Source organism: Papio anubis, chromosome 14, assembly GCF_008728515.1.
Source record: "Papio anubis isolate 15944 chromosome 14, Panubis1.0, whole genome shotgun sequence".
NCBI classification, from domain to species: domain Eukaryota; kingdom Metazoa; phylum Chordata; class Mammalia; order Primates; family Cercopithecidae; genus Papio; species Papio anubis.
The window spans coordinates 71,826,015-71,842,906 of record NC_044989.1 but is presented as its reverse complement, the minus strand read 5'-3'; the positions used below and the strand labels follow the sequence as shown (position 1 = coordinate 71,842,906).

Here is a 16,892-nt window from a genome sequence, read left to right as displayed (position 1 = left end):
TTCTAGTAATAGCAACCCTCCTATTAATGAAACCGGCTTTGCAAAAATTATAAAAATGAGAGAATTATGACAGTGAAAGAGATCTGACCCAACTGACTCCATCTTGCCTTTCATCTCCAAAATGCCCTATTAATTCCTGGGCATAGGCCAGCTAACCATAGAAAAATTTAGTTTATAGTTTAACTTTGAAACAAAGATGATAACAGTCCTTTCCAGAAACAAACCTCGTCCTTGCCTGGAGACCAGAGTGCCTTTGTAAAACTCAAATTAGCCAGAAGCTTAGGAATTATGGCTCAGGAGTCATGCAGCCAGTTGCTCCTATGGGTAACATCACTATTGTAGAACCTAAGATTGGTGTTTGAGATATTTTTCAGACCCTGCATTCCTGCTGGCACTACCTAGACTGGTAAACTGGCTCATCTGGTCATGTGGCTCCCAACCAGGAATTGACTCATGGCAAGAAGACAGCCTCAACTTCCTGTGATTCCATCCCCAACCCAACAAATCAGCACTCCCATTCCCTAGCCCCCCGCCCACCTGTGGCAGGCCAGATCTCACTAACAGCTGAACAGGCAGGCCTTCATAACAACTGTTCCAGCAACTGTTTCGGCACCAACTGAGTGGTAAAGTTAAAGATTCAAAGCTGAGGCTGGGCGCGGTGGCTCACGCCTATAATCCCAGCACTTTGGGAGGCCAAGGTGGGCGGACCATGAGGTCAGGAGATCGAGACCATCTTGGCTAACATGGTGAAACCCCATCTCTACTAAAAATACAAAAAATTAGCCGGGTGTGGTGGCGGGCGCCTGTAGTCCCAGCTACTCGGGAGGCTGAGGCAGGAGAATGGCATGAACCCGGGAGACAGAGCTTGCAGTGAGCCGAGATCGCACCACCGCACCCCAGCCTGGGAGACAGAGCGAGACTCCATCTCAAAAAAAAATAAAAAAAATTTTAAAAATTAAAAAAATAAAAAGCTGATAGAGCCATTGCCATCATACGAAGGCTGGAATGTAACAAAAGCCCACCAAGAGTTTTGCCCAGGCCTTTCCGGGGCCTTGATGCATGACAAGATAACAAAGGAATTCTTAACAGGACCCATTTAGGATTAAACAAGTTTTTACTGGGGGTCTGAAGAAATTCCCCAGGTCTTGACAAGTTTTTTGGGGGGTCTAAAGGAGTTCCTCAAACCTCCATGGTTTAGCAGGAGACAAGAAAAGGGTAATCACCCCTGGCCCCTGGGACCCATCTTGATTAAGTACATTTACTGAGGCCCTGGAGGAAGGTCTTCAAAACTCAGACCTTAGTTATAGATTCAAAGAAGTTAGTCGCTTATGTCTTTAGATGAATGCACACTTACACGTAGACATATAGCTTAGAAGGTATATAAGCTCTGGAAAACTTTGTAATTTTGACTTGGCCTGCTGATATTTTCCAGGCCTTCTGCCTGTACCTGGTTACAGAAATAAACTCTCTTCTTTCCCAGTTCATCTGTATCTCATTATTGGGCCATGAGAATAAGTAGCCAGACCCTCGGTTTGGTCTGGGAACACACCAGTATTAGTCCGTTCTCACACTGCTAATAAAGATATTCCTGAGATTGGGTAATTTAGAAAGGAAAGAGGTTTAATTGACTCACAGTTCAGCAGGGTTGAGGAGGCCTCAGGAAACTTACAATCATGGGGGAAGGGGAAGCAAACATGTCCTTCTTTACATGGCAGCAGCAAGAAGGGCAGAGTGAAATAGGGTAAACACTTTATAAAACCTCAGATTATGAGAACCGGGTGGAGATCACTGTCCTCATGATTCAATTACCTACCACTGGGTCCCTCCCACAACACATGGGGATTATGAGAACTACAGTTCAAGATGAGATTTGGGTGGGAACACAGCCAAACCATATCAGCACCAAACAATCTTTTAAAAACTCTAGCCTCTGAATTTTCGAGGAGGCTGATTTGAGTAAGAATAACACTCCAGTCTCCTATTTAGCCAGCTCTGCGTGTATTAAACTCTTTCTCTGTTGCAATTCGCCTGTCTTGATAAATCAGCTCTATCTTGGCAGCCAGCATGATGAATCCGTAGGGCGGTTACATTAACTAGGTACATATTAGATACACTACCTCCTTTAAACAGACACTAGTCCTGTGGGGTAGGTACTGTTATTAGTTCAGTCTTCCTCATAGACAAGGAAACTGGGACTTGGGAAGGTGTTTGACTTGCCTGATTTCACACAAACAACAAGGCTGACAGAGCCTGACTCCAAAGGCTTTGCTTTGAACCCTACAGTGAGCCTCCTGTGCCACCTTAGAGGCCCATGAGTGCATCATGAAAGAAACAGAAAGGTCGTTGGTTTGCTTAATCCATGGGAAGGGGAGCCCAGTCTATAAATTTGATCTGGCCCATATTTTTTTAATCTTATGCCAAGTGCTATTTTTTGTATTTCTGATGCTTTGACATCTGGAGCCTTGTTGACCTTGGAGGGACTGTCTTCCCACAATTCCCAGAGCTGATAAAGGACTCCCCACTTGCCAGCAGGCCTTTCATATGCAAACCAGTCACTTTGAGCCCATACCTCACACCTCCTCCACGGCCTGTCACACTCAGGGCCCACCACATTCCCCTCTCCTAAGCATCCTAGGGCTAGGTTCCAGCAACTCAGGACAGCCCCTACTGTTTATGTCTATACATAGACAGCTTTATGTCTACGTGTAAGTGTGCCCAGAGCCCACAGAAATTATTCAAACTGGCCAGTCCCCAGTTCTGTTTACCCTGCCTCGCCCATTCCTTCCCTCAGAAACCACAATAAAGGCTCTTGTCCCCATGTTCCCCTCACTCCCTCTGCCTCCCGATTGACCCCTGCACTGATTCTGGCACTGACGCCAGAGCTTCCCTGTGTGGCCCTGCACGGTGTGGCCTCCCCTTGGAAATGGTAACACACAATCTTTTCAATGACAGTCATCTCCTGATCTGTTGGCCTCACTGTACCTGAATAACAATAAAACCTATATTTAAAAACATACACATGCTTGTTCTTTGCTGGGGAGGTCAGGAATTAATGAAAAAAAAATTTTTTTTTGAGACAGTTTCACTCTGTTGCCCAGGCTGGAGTGCAGTGGCTTGAACAAGGCCACTTTTTTTTTTTTTTTTTTTTTGCAACAGGGTCTGGCTCTGTTGCCCAAGCTAGAGTGCAATGGCATGATCACAGCTCACTGCAGCCTTGACCTCCAGGCTGAGGAGATCCTCCTGCCCCAACCTCCCGAGTGGCTGGGACCACAGGTGTGCACCACCACAACTGGTAATTGTTTTCTCTGTGTGTGTGTGTGTGTGTTATAGTAGGGTTTCACTCTGCTGCCCAGACTGGTCTCAAACTCCTAGGCTCAAGTGGTCCACCCACCTTGGGGACCCACCATGGCGGCATAAGCCACCATACCCAGCCTTGAGTGGCCATTTTAAAAAGCTTTTAAAAGCTCATTAATTGTATTTTTCAGATGGGTTAAAGTCTCATATGAAGAGGAGGTTGGGAGGTCTACACTATGAAGGGATGGCATTTGGAGTTTTCAGGAGGTAGCCTTGAAGGCAGGGCCCTAAAAGAGGGAGGAGAGGTGGAAGAGAAGGGTGCACTGTGGGTGCAGCTCTGCATCATGGTAGCTGGTAGAGACCCCGGAGAAAACAAGTGGGTCAGAGAGAGGCAGCCCTGTGGTGGGACGATGAAGACCCAGAAGAGAGCCACCATTCCAATGGAAGTGGTCTCCATGCCTCCGCACCCACAGCGCACCCTTCTCTTCCACCTCTCCTCCCTCTTTTAGGGCCCTGCCTCCACCCCTGCAGAGGGTAGCAGAGTCCCCCAGTGACTCCGGGACTTCCCCTATGCCAGTGGCGGTTTAAGCTGAAGAATATGGGTGTGCAGGAACCAGGGCTGGGGCAGCCCAGAGGACCATGACCCTGGTGCTGAGAGCCATGTTAGCAGCAGGAAGATGGGAGGAGTGGGTACAACTCAGACTGAAAAAGAAGTGGACAGGAGACAAGCTACCTTCCCCCAAATGCCCCAAAGGAAAGTGATCCAGAAAGGCTGGCAGGGCACATAGCTCCTGTTCTGTTGGGTTCATGGAACAGCCCCGGTGGTTGACCCTAGGATGGCACACTCACCAACCCAGTGGTTTCAAACTGTGCCTTTCAATCTACAGCAACACTTTGAAAATATTATTTCTCTCAACTGTCTTCCAAAAGTATTACTCATTCAGTGAGTAACAATAAGAGCCCTCAAGTCATCCTACCATGCCAGAAATCTAGCCCTGCAATCTGACCAGCTGCATGGCTGGGCACACATGACATAACCTTCCTGAGACTGTTTCCTCATCTGTAAAAGTCATTCGTTCATTCAACAAATATATAGTGAGCACCAATCATGGGTCAGGTACTGTTGTAGGTACTGGAGATACTGATGAGAATAAAATGGACAACCCGCCCTGCACTGTTGGAGCTTGGAGGAAATCATGCATTCTTCAGAGGGTTCTGGTAAAATTTCAGTTAATGCACCTAACGCCCCCCACATGTGCCTGGAACATAGATAGGACTTGGTGGGCATCAGTTCCCTTCTTCTCCTCCCCACTCACCATGTTCCTGTGCTTCTCTGCACATTCCCATCCCACCCAGTGATTGTCAGGACCACATTAGATCATGACTAGAAGTGCTGTCATGTGCAGGAGGGTTAGATTTCTTTTTGATCTTTCCTGAGGATAGAGAAATAAGACCCTCAAAATGTCAGGGAGAAAAACTATAGCCAATAGAAGGAAGGACTTTCTAATGAATAATCCAGCCCTGGAATGGGTGTCTGCCTCACTCCAACACTGTCTATCAAGGATGGAAGAGATAAGACACCCAACCTAATGACCCAGAGGTCTCCCAACTCTGAGACAATGGCCCTGAGCCAAGGGGTGAGGCTCAAGGCATGAGTCACCAAGGCACAGTGCTAGGCACAGGTAAGGATCAATGTGTGGTGGCCCTGGGGTTACACCAGCACCACTGTGACCACGAGAGCCTCACACAGCCCAGCCTGGTACATGTGGAAGGAGTACTGGAGATGAAAATCAGCTCATACCCATCATGGTAAGGATTGGATCAGACAAGGACCATCCACGGATGCTAAATTTAGGGGGACATTTTCTTGAGAAGCAGAATATTGGCACCATCTTAAAGTATATCTTAACAAACTTCAGGGGAGAGAAAAGAACATTAATACGCAGTGGAAAAATCAGACAACGCCTTGACCAGGTGATTGAAATTAACATTCCCCAGTAAGGAACATCACATGCCTCCAGATCCGGAGATAGACACAGCATCACTTAGACAGGGATGAGTAACCTAATCCAAGCTTGAATCTAAGCATGAGAAAACATTAAACAAATTGCCGTGAAAGTTGTCAGAATCAAAATGAAGTCGCTAATGTTAAGAAAACCCTGACAAAAAGAGCTAAGGAAGGCCATGAAGAGAGGGTTCTCATGCTTGTATGCCTGATAACGCAAACCCTCACAAAAGACTGCAAAAACACAATCTTGCACAAAGGCCATAACAGCCTTACACAAAAAACACTTCTGCAAGAACATCTGCCCACTAATTACCTGTCCAACCTCAGACCAGAATCACCCTTGTAATTGATTTTTATAGCCAAGGATAATATTTCAAAATAATTATGTAATCCTAATTATTTTCCTCTAAAAACCTGTTTCTTTCTTCCTTCCTTCCTTCCTTCCTGTGTTTTTTTTTTTTTTTTTTTTTTTTTTTTTTGAGACAGAGTCTCACTCTATCACCCAGGCTGGAGTGCAGTGGCGTGATCTCAGCTCACTGCAACCTCCATCTCCCGGATTCAAGCAATTCTCCTGCCTCAGCCTCCTGGGAAGCTAGGACTACAGGCGCACGCCACCACGCCCGGCTAATTTTTGTATTTGGAGTAGTGATGGGGTTTCACCATGTTGGCCAGGCTGATCTTGAACTCCTGACCTCAAATGATCCACCCACCTTGGCCTCCCAAAGTGCTGGGATTACAGGTGTGAGCCAGCGCACCCAGCTGAAAACCTTTGTGTTTCTTTACCTCCTTAAATACTCACATGGTTTACTATGGCATGCATATTCCCACGGCTGGCTGTATTCCCTCATAAATATCTTTTTTCTTTAGAGAGTCTCTCTCCGTTTGTTATTTAGGTTGACACCCCAAATGAGGAACATTCTATTAGAAAAAAGGGATACTATATTATTCAAAAATGTAAATTGTCATAAAAGACAAAGACTATGCAAATGTTCCAAATTAAAGGAGGCCATGGAAACATGACTAAATTCAATATGGACCACGGGCTGGATCCCGCACTGGGGGAGGGGAAAGGGAAATTGCTATGAAAAACACTATTTCATCCATTAACATGAATGGAATATAAGCAATATATTAGATAAAAGTATGGTATCAGCCAGGTGCTGTAGCTCATGCCTGTAATTCCACCACTTTAGGAGGCTGAGGCAGGAGGATTCCTTGATCCTAGGAGTTCAAGACCAGCCTGGACAACATAATGAGACCCTGTCTCGACCAAAAAAAAAAAAAAAAAAAAATTTAAATTAGCCAGACGAGGTGGCTTGTGCCTGTGGTCCCAGCTATTCGGAAGGCTGAGGTAGGAGGATGGATTGAGCCCAGGAAGTCAAGGGTACAGTGAGCCTTGTTCAAGGCACTGCACTCCAGCCTGGGCAACAGAGTGAGGCCCTGTCTCAAAAACAAAGAAACAAACAAAAAAGTATGGCATCATGTTAAATTTACTGATGTTGATAACTATGTCCCTATTCTTAAGAAATATACACTGAAATATTTAGGAGTCAAAGACCATGATGAATATAACTTACCTTCAAATGGGAGTAAGAGAAAGAGGGAGAAACAAGAAGGGAGAGAAGAGAGAGAGAAAAGAGAAAGAGAGAGGGAGGAAGGGAGATAATAATAATAATAAATATAATAAAATATATATAATAAAACTAATGGAGTAAAATGTGAATAAGTGTATCTGAGTAAACAATATATGGATATTCTTTGTACTATTTTTGCAACTTTAAATTTGAATTAAAAAAAATGTTCCAGAAGGGTTACCATGTATCCATTTCTCATTCTTTCTTTGAAACTAAGAAAAGGACACGCCACTTAAAACCATGTAAATATTACAACTAACTCATCACTGACTCAGCTGCATCTTCCCCTGGTTAGCGTCAATGAGCCGGGTGACAGGAAAGTGAGAGAGCCCTGTCCTGGAAGGAGACACACGCCGTACAGCGGAGGAAGCACCTGTCCTCTGAGCCCTTCCAGCTCTCCGCTATGCGTGCCAGGCAGTGAGGGGCAGGAAACGGGGGACAGCAGGACATTCCACAGCCCCTGAGTTCCCTGGCCTCTGGCAGCCTCCCTGCCAGTATTTGATTCCCCAGGGCCTGCCCAAGGGTAACTGTAAATAGTTTTCCACTTCAGTCTAGAGAAAGACAAAAGAAAAATGATTCTGAAACTCAGGGATGTCCTGGATAGAATCCAGGGCAAAATATAGTCGTAAAAATCCTTGAAAATAAGGATATGGTCAATGTTTACGGGCCCGCTGAAAACAATGGGGCAGTGAAGAGCAAATACTTCTGCCCAAAACAGCCTCCCAAGCATGCCAGAACCAGGGGCTGGCAAACCAGCTTGCTAAAACCAGAGGCCAAGCCCATGCCTTTTCCCAACTTCTAACACAGAGCAAAAAGCTCTGCCTTTATAAAGGTCTATGTGCTATGCATATTGACTGCAGCACTACTCACAATAGTAAAAACAGAGAATCAACCTAAATGCTCATCAATGATAGACTGGATAAAGCAAATGTGGTACATATACACCCTGGAATACTATGCAGTCATAAAAAAGAATGAGATCATGTCCTTTGCAGGAACATGGATGGAGCTGGAGGCCATTATCCTTAGCAAACTAACCCAGGAACAGAAAACCAAATACCAAATGTTCTCACTTATAAGTGGGAGCTAAATGATGAGAACACGGTAGGCATACAGAGGAGGACGCACACTGGGACCCTTCAGAGGGTGGAGGGTGGGAGGAGGGAGAAGATCAGGAAAAATAACTAATGGGTACTGGGCTTAATACCTGGCTGATAAAATAATCTGTACAACAAACTCCCATGCACAAGTTTGCCTATATAACAAACCTGCACCTGTACCCTGAACTTAAAAATTCAAAACAAACAAATAAAGGTCTGTGTGTACACATGCACCTCCGGGTAAATGCCTATTGCCATGTGAATGTGCAACTGACAGGTGACAAGCAGAGAGAAAAAAGTTTTATACAGATAGAACAGAGTGAGGGTTAGTATTCCTAATAATACTACAAATATATGTAATTATTATGAATTAAAAAGAAAAAGACAAGCAACCCAAAATACAATGATTGGCAATCACAAAATAAGAAATAGAAAGGGGCAATCAGCACAGAAAAGATGCTCAGCTTTACAAACGGCCAAGGAAACACAAATTACAGATACTTTTTTTGGTCCCTCATACTAGCAAACATAAATTGGCAGGCACTTTATTGCATTGTTGCTGAACATTAATTGGGACATCATTTTTGAAAAGCAATTTGGCAGAATCTACAAAAATGTTATTTGCTCATACCCTTTGATCTAGTCATCCCACTTCCAACGACCTATCCTAAAGAAAAAAATAGCATAAGAACATAAAAATATTTGGATAAAGATGTTCACTGGATAAGCATTCGAGAGCAAGACATTGGAAAGAAACTAAATATCAGTCAATGAGAGTACGGTGGGATAAATTACGGTGCACACATACCACGGAATACCACGTAACAATTTAAAAATGTGACGGACTGACCTGGGAAAGAATCAATGATGAAGTGATAAAAAGCAAAGTGCAGACCAATACATATAGCATAATTCCATTTTTGTATAAGTAAACAAGCATGCATGTATATAAACAGATGTCTGTAGATCACTTAGGAAAAGTCCAGAAAGATATGCACCAGGCTGGGTGTGGTGGCTCACGCCTGTAATTCCAACACTTTGGGAGGCCGAGGCAGGCGGATCACCAGAGGTCAGGAGTTCAAGACCAGCCTGGCCAACATGGTGAAACCCTGTCTCTACTACAAATACAAAAATCAGCTGGGCATGGTGGCGGGCACCTGTAATCCCAGCTACTCCGGAAGCTGAGGCAGGAGAATCACTTGAACCCAGGAGGCAGAGGTTGCAGTGAGCTGAAATCATGCCATTGCACTCCAACCTGGGCAACGAGAGCAAAACTCTGTCTCAAAAAAAGAAAGATATGCACCAAATCGTTAACCATGGGCATCTCTGGAGAAAAGAGAAGAAATGCATGGGTAGAAGGTGGGAGAACTTGTACTTTTTCTTTTAGAACTTTTTAAGAATGAAACGCACTTTTATACTTATAAAAATTACTTAGATTTTTAAAATATTTTTGTGGAATTTTTTAGTTGTTTTAAATTAAAAAAAAAAATACATGTGCACATATTATGCAATGTTAGTGCACACTCAGGTACTGCCGGGTGTCCAAATGGGCCACGCACATAGTGTTCACATGTTTGTGGCGTTTATGTATGGATCCTGCATCTGTATGGATTCTGCTCCCAACAGCCCCCATATATTGCACCTTCAGTATTCCAAGCACTGAGCAGGCATTTGACACACATGCATTATATTATTTAAATTTTACAGCAACCTTGCAACATAGGAACTGCTTTTGCCATTGTCCTGATGAGGAAACAGTTTCAGAGAGGTCCAGGTCAAAGACAGGATAGGACTCTGCTGACAGTGGGGTCCTGAGCAAAGCCCCTGACCCTCATTCTCATTCCACCACCCCTGCCCTGCAAGCTCTGATGGGCAGCCTGAGAATTAGAATGCCTGCTCCTCCCAGTACAGAGTCCCTCAATCCCATCAGCACACTCCAGGTGTGGGTGACAGGCCCCGACTGACCAGGCCGCCTCCCTGGGTGCCTCTGTCATCTCCCACGCATGGCTACCCTAAAGAACTAAAAGCATGTTCAGCCCCTTCCTGGAAACCTCCACATTCCCTCAACAAATGAAGCTCATTGTCATAGGAGGCATCAGACTGCCCTCACCTCTGGCCCGATGGCACCAAGGCCAGGCTCAGAGTTGGCCCTATGTCAGGAAGACTCACCATTCCTAAAATATCTTCTCATAATCTGTTGCAGTGGCTGGACACCTACCATGAACACTTCCCTTCTTTCTAAGCAGAGTCTGAGCTATAAAGCAGCATCCCCCAGTTCCTGAAACAGAGTGAAACATGAAGCCATAGGCTGCCACCTATGCATTCATATGATTTGGTGCTTTTTCAACCCATAGCTGGCTGAGAGCAGCCTTTGGTGGGAAAGGGCTGGGTCAGTGGGACTTGGAGCAGTGGGGGCAGCAGAAGGAAGCACGGGGCGACAAGGGCAAAGCAGCAATGCAGAACTAACATTTAGGGAGCCCCCCATGGTGGCAGGTCCCTTGATTTGATACTCCCTAAGAATGGAAGAAAGCAAGGCTCGGGGCGTGTAGTGACCTGCCCAAGGCCACAGAGTGTTGCAACTAGACCCTGGCTCTTCTCAAAGTCCACGCTTATTCCGCTGGACCAGATCATCCAGCTCAATGTGGGGATGGGAGGAGGAGCAGCTGAAGGAGGAAGGAGGAGAAGGAGCATTGGAGCTCAGGAAGGTTCTCAAGTTGTCTCCTGGTTCCTCTCCAGTTGCAGGCACCATGACTGACGCTCAGACCATGGGGGAGGGTGAAGGCAGGAAGGCATCTGAGTGCAGGTGAGAGGCCCCACAGTGCCCACTTTACGGAGTCACCCGGTCCCTAAAAGGTACAGAGTAGATCACACTATTCCAAAGAAGATGCCACTGTGAACACCTAAAAGAGAGCTTCTTTAAAGGCAGTCGTGTGCCTCCTGACTAGACCTCCTGCTATACCTCTTGATTAAAGCAGGGAGGCTGGGGGCATGGTCAGGCTGGAGGGTAGAGTGACCAGGAAAAGCACAGGGAGCCCACTGAAGCCTGTATCTCAGAGAAACGATGATTAATGACTTAATATAAGGTGTCACCTGCGGTATTTGAGACCTCCTCATTTAACAGGGTGTTTTGTATGTTTCCTTGTTGCATCTGGGCCCCCTGTCTTGGGGTCCGGTTAGGCCTGGGGTTAGTGAGTCACTGCAGGCAAAGTCAGCATCATTTTGACCCTGGTGCTTTGCCAGGTGGATGTTTTGACCCCATGGAGGTTTTTGCTTCCATGTTAAATTTACCAAACATTTAAATATAAAAAACACCTACAGTAATCAATTTTCACTGAGAAGGCATTTTTCCAGAACAAATTAAATATAACCAGTTTAATGTGTTGATACATTTTGCATACAGAGTGATTAAAGTGCTTTCTTTTTCTCTTTTACCATCTTTATTTTCATTTTACCAAAATTCTTTTCATTGAAGACAATCAATCCCTGTTTAAATTTCCCAACACTGATTTGGCTCACAGATTTTTAAATTATTTTTTGGTTGACATCAAGTTTTATCAAATATTGCTCCCTGCCATTTTGAGTTTTCTTTTGTGGAATTATTTCTACTAAGTCCAATTTCCCAGGTCAGTGTTTGCAGTTACCAACAGGATTCTTCCGCCTGTTTTTCAGTTCTTTAACAATTTTACCATATGCAGTTTCAGCCATTATTACTTGATGGTGATTATTTTGCCAATAATCACATACATAAACAATTACAAGAATGACCATTTCTATCTATTTCTTAGTGAATCCATGGAAAAATCGAGAGCAATTCCTTTCAGAAGTGCCAGCATCAGACCAAGCACAGTGGCTCACACCTGTAATCCCAGCACTTTGGGAGGCCGAGGCAGGTGGATCACCTGAGGTCAGGAGTTCAAGACCAGACTGACCAACATGGTGAAACCCCATCTCCACTAAAAATACAAAAATTAGCCAGGCGAGATGGCGGGCACCTGTAATCCCAGCTACTTGGGAGGCTGAAACAGGAGAATCGCTAGAACCTGGGAGGCGGAGGTTGCAGTGAGCTGAAATCATGCCGCTGCATTCCATCCTGGGCGACAGAGCAAGACTCTGTCTAAACAACACCAACCAAAAAACGCCAGCGTCTCTCTAACACAATGAGTTCTCTACCCTGCGTGCACACTGCCCCCTCTGCCATCCCCGGTGGTTTCCAAAAGTGCTGACTCCTGCAGCCCACTCCAGAGGTTTCTGTTTAATCAGTTTAGTGCAGAGCTCAGACACTTATTTTTTTTTTAAGCTCCCAGGTCATTTCTAGATGCAGCTGGGGTAGAAACACTGTTCTAAAAATCTAAAGCTGCTCTGTCCAACACAGCAGCCACTAGCCACATGTAGGTAATTAAATCTAAGCCATTAAAATTAAATACAGTTTAAGATTCAATTTCTCAATCACACTAGTCAACACAGAGACATTTCCATCATCTCAGAAAGTTCTAGTGGGCAGCGCTGGTCTAGAGTCCAGATCAGTGGCTCTCAGCTCAGGCTGCACAATGAAAACACCAGCACCTGGAGAGTGGGTGATGCTGCACAGACCCTGCCCCAAACCAATTAAATCAGAACCTTGGCCGGGGCCCAGGCATGGGTGTATGTAAAAGCTGCCCAGGTGATTCTATTGTGTGGCCTGAATTGGGAACCTCTGGGCTGAACATCCCGGGGACCAAAACACCTGGTCAGGGACCTGGATCATCTCCCCTTAAGCTTCTCTCTGAGAAGCCCCGAGTAAACAGGAACTTGTCCAGTGCAGCCTGGAACAGGACCCGCCCGCTACGTTTGCCCGAGTGTCTTCCATCCTAAGGAGTGGAGCTTCCTTTTATATGCATTGGAAACCTGATTTTAGCCAGATAAAGATCCATCCCTGAAGTTGGCTCAGGGGTCCTCGGGCTTAGGGCTGCCCCTCTCATGGGTTAGTGGGATGCTGAGCAGCCCAGAGACAGTTCCCAGATGGAGATTTCCTTCCCGAGGCATGAAAGGATTCCCCAGATCCCACTCTGGGCCAGCAGACCAGTCTGGTTTAACGAGGTCACCCCTAAACTGCCAGTGATCATCAGGAAAAACCCAGAAATGCCAAACGCCCCAGAAGCCATAGGAAAGAGAGGACAGTGGCAGTGAGGATGGTGAGGATCGAGGAAGGGCAAGAGAAGGAGGAGAGAAAGAATAAAAGGAGGGGTACAGGAAGGAAAAGAAGCAAAGCAGGAGATGCAGAGACAGAGCTGCGAGTGAGAGGCTGTAAAGAATGAGGGAGGCTTGAGGGGAAATCTAGAAACAGAGAGAGCCAGAGGGTGGAGGTGGGGAAGAGGGAAGAGAGGCAAGGTGGAGGGGGACTGAGAGGGTTAATGGACGCAGAGGGCTGTGATCCCCTCAGTTGGAAGAGGTCAAGGGAGGACAGCAGATGAGCTCACAGAAGACACGCCCAGGACTCCCACAAACAAAAGGGGTGGCTGCATGATGACTCCGGGGACCCTCACTGGAACCCACCAACTGGAGAGGCCCGAGGACAGTTGCAAGGCACAGCCACCTAACCCTTGAGTCCCTCTTTGCTTCCTGACCCAATCGGCAGGACTGGAGGGCAACGAGGAGTTCTTCAATCTAAAATGCTCATTAAAGGGCTGGGAGCAGTGGCTCACACCTGTCATCCCAGCACTCTGGGAGGCTGGGAGGTTGCAGTGAGCCAAGATCACACCACTGCACTCCAGCCTGGGTGACAGAGCAAGACTTGATCTCAAAAATAAATAAATAAATAAATAAAATGCTCATAGAACTGGGTTCCCTGAAGGTTTTTCCTTTTCTTTCAAAATTTAAACTGTCTTGTCACTCCCTGGTATGGTTTTCCTTTTACACTTTTAGAATTTGTATTGCCGCTTGTCTTTGGTTGTTTTCTCACATCCATGTGCAGGGTGGAAGTACTTCGCCATCTGGTCATGGGGTGGGGGTGACAGAATTACCTTGCAGGTACCTTTGCTCCCTCCCCTGAGGCACTGCCCCTGCCTGCAAACAGCTGAGGAGGCCACACATCCCATGTTTTCCTGGCACAAAGCCAGTGATCTCAGCTCACTGCAACCTCTGCTTCCCATTTCAAGCGATTCTCCTGTCTCAGCCTCCCGAGTAGCTGGGATTACAGGTGTCCACCACCACGCCCGGCTAATTTTTGTATTTTGAGTAGTGATGGGGTTTCACCATGTTGGCCAGGCTGGTCTCGAACTCCTGACCTCATGTAATCTGCTGCCTTTGGCCTCCCAAAGTGCTGGGATTACAGGTGTGAGCCACCGTGTCTAGCCATGAAGTCAAAATTCTATCATTTCCTCCCATGACAGTGTTGCTTGGGCATATTCTGAGAGTCCTCAAGTATTTATGAAGGTATGTGCACATTTCAATCTAGTTTAAGGCAAGTTTTAATTGCTAGAAATCTGAAACTGAGATAAATGTTTGGAAAAATCAAAAATTACACTTAAATGCTATAAGAAAGGTGTTTCTGGTAAATTGGTGATGCTGGTGAATTGGCTGCCCTGCAAACTGATCTTTGAGGACCTGATTTCTGGCACACGGCCCTGCAGTGAATTGCTTATGTGGGGCACTTCTTTTTAGGGAGCTAGCTGCCCCCAGGAGCTAGAGGGCACCCACAGGGGCCAGTGGGAGGACCCCAAGGTTCAAAGCTTCCCATTCCCCATATGACCTCTGCTCCACAGAGCCAGAACAGCCTGCGTGTGTCCCTCACCTACTGTCACTCTGAGGGCTAGACTGGTCCTTGAATTGATCAAAAATATGTTCACAGCTTTCATGTTGCCTTTGTGGTCTTAGAAATCTCCCTACAGACAGCTGATTTTTTAAAAAATTGAACTTCCAGAGATAGAGTAGAATCTAGAGGCTGGGAAGGGTAGCAGGGAGATGGGGGTGAAGCAAGGTGGTTAATGGATACAAAAACACAGTTAGACAGAATGAATGAGATCTAGTATTTCCCTAGCACAATAGGGTGACTACAGTCAACAATAATCTATTGTATATTTTTAAACAACTAAAAGAGTAGAACTGGAATGTTGCCAACACAAGAAATGATAAATGTTTGTGGTGATGGATACTCCAATTACTCGGACTTGATCGTTATACATTATGCCTGTGTCAAAACACTACGTGTACCCCATAGATACGTACAACTATTATCTACTCATAATAATTAAAAAAAATTTTTTTAAGGAAATCTCTAGCCAGGCACGGTGGCTCACACCTGTAATCTCAGCACTTTGAGAGGTTGAGGCAGGTGGATCACCTGAGGTCAGGAGTTCAAGACCACCCTGACCAACATGGTGGAACCCTGTCTCTACTAAAAACACAAAAATTAGCCAGGTGTGGTGGTGGGCACCTGTAATCCCAGCTACAGGGAGGCTGAGGCAGGAGAATCACTTGAACCTGGGAGGCGGAGGTTGCAGTGAGCAGAGATTGTGCCACTGCACTCCAGCCTAGGTGACAGAGCAAGACTCTGTCTCAAAAAAAAAAGGGGGGGAGGGGAATCTCCCCACAGAGACTAAAAATGCTGGATAAGATCATGAAAATGAAACATGTGCTTCCACTACATGGCCTGCAGTAACCAGACTGTCCTGCCTTTGCCCCTCTAAACTCTGTCAACGCCAGCATTGTCAGGGGAACTGAACTCTCCAGAAGGGACCAACACCACCCTGGGGCTTCCAGGAGCCTCTGAGAGGCACATGGGGCTCAGTGATTATGAGCATGTCCCAAAAACCTGCCCTCCAATCACAGCTCTGCCATCACTAGCCTTCAAGAAAGTTGCCCAATCTCTCAGAGGCTCAGTTTCCCCATCTATAAAGGTGACAGTTGCAATAGTCGTATCTAACTGATGGGTAAAGGTCTTGTATATAAGATAGCACGAGGCCAGACACTCAGCTGTGTGGCAGTTGTGTGACTTTGCTGCTATTCTCCTCAGCTTGGCATTGGAGACCCCCATCTCAATTCTTCCCCACCGCCCACTTCTCACAGGGCTGCACCTGTAAGGCCTGAGGCTGGCTGCCCGCCACATCCACACACTGGAATACCCTCCCCTTCTCGCCTTTTCAAAGCCTACCCCTGCCTTCAAGTGGTGGGTCTAAGTGACCCTCCTCCAGGAAGCCTTCGAGGACTGCCCACTGTCCAGGGCTACTCCCTCCCTGGTCTGCGGGTCCACCATTCATGCCTGTTAGCGGCTGCCTTGCCTTCCACAGTGTCTGTGTTGGGAAGGTAGCCAAACTGATTCCAATCCCTGTCCCCCGTGCAGGTGGAGATGGCTGAGGCCAACAGCTGGAAGAGATGGGCTCAAGATGCCCTGGCCCACAGGCCTGGGCCCCACACCTTGCAGCCGCACTTTTGGGGGCCCAGTGAAAGTGCCCCACCCTCCCCACACTGTGCACCCATGGCCAGCAGCCACAGAGAGAAGGTGGCAATTGGGGTTTTTTTCCGAGTTTTTAACATTTCAAATTTTCCAGGTGTTTTGCAGCTGGAGACCCTGATTGCCCTTCCCTAGGTTCCTGAATTCTCCTCCTCCCCAACCCCTCCTGCCCCACCCCGGGGCAACACAGCCAGACTTCCAGGCCTCAGATGCCGCTGACCTAGTTCCCAAACAAAGGCTCCCCTGTGAGCAGGTCACAAAACAGCAAGCCCATCCCTGACACTCGGGCCTAGAGCTCTGTAAATGACGAAGCATGAACCCACTCCTGCTGGCATCTAATGCAGATGCCTCCTCTCATGCCCAGCAGGGACAACTGGACTCACACCCTGAGGCTCGAGGCTCATCACGTGCAATTTCATGTGCTGTGT

General features: G+C 46.5%; 1 protein-coding gene across 16 annotated transcripts in view; it reads right to left on the bottom strand.

Moving 5' to 3' along the window:
* DYSF (dysferlin) overlaps positions 1–16,892 on the bottom strand; it is a 231,439-nt gene that overhangs the window by 185,676 nt on the left and 28,871 nt on the right. The window lies entirely within an intron of this gene.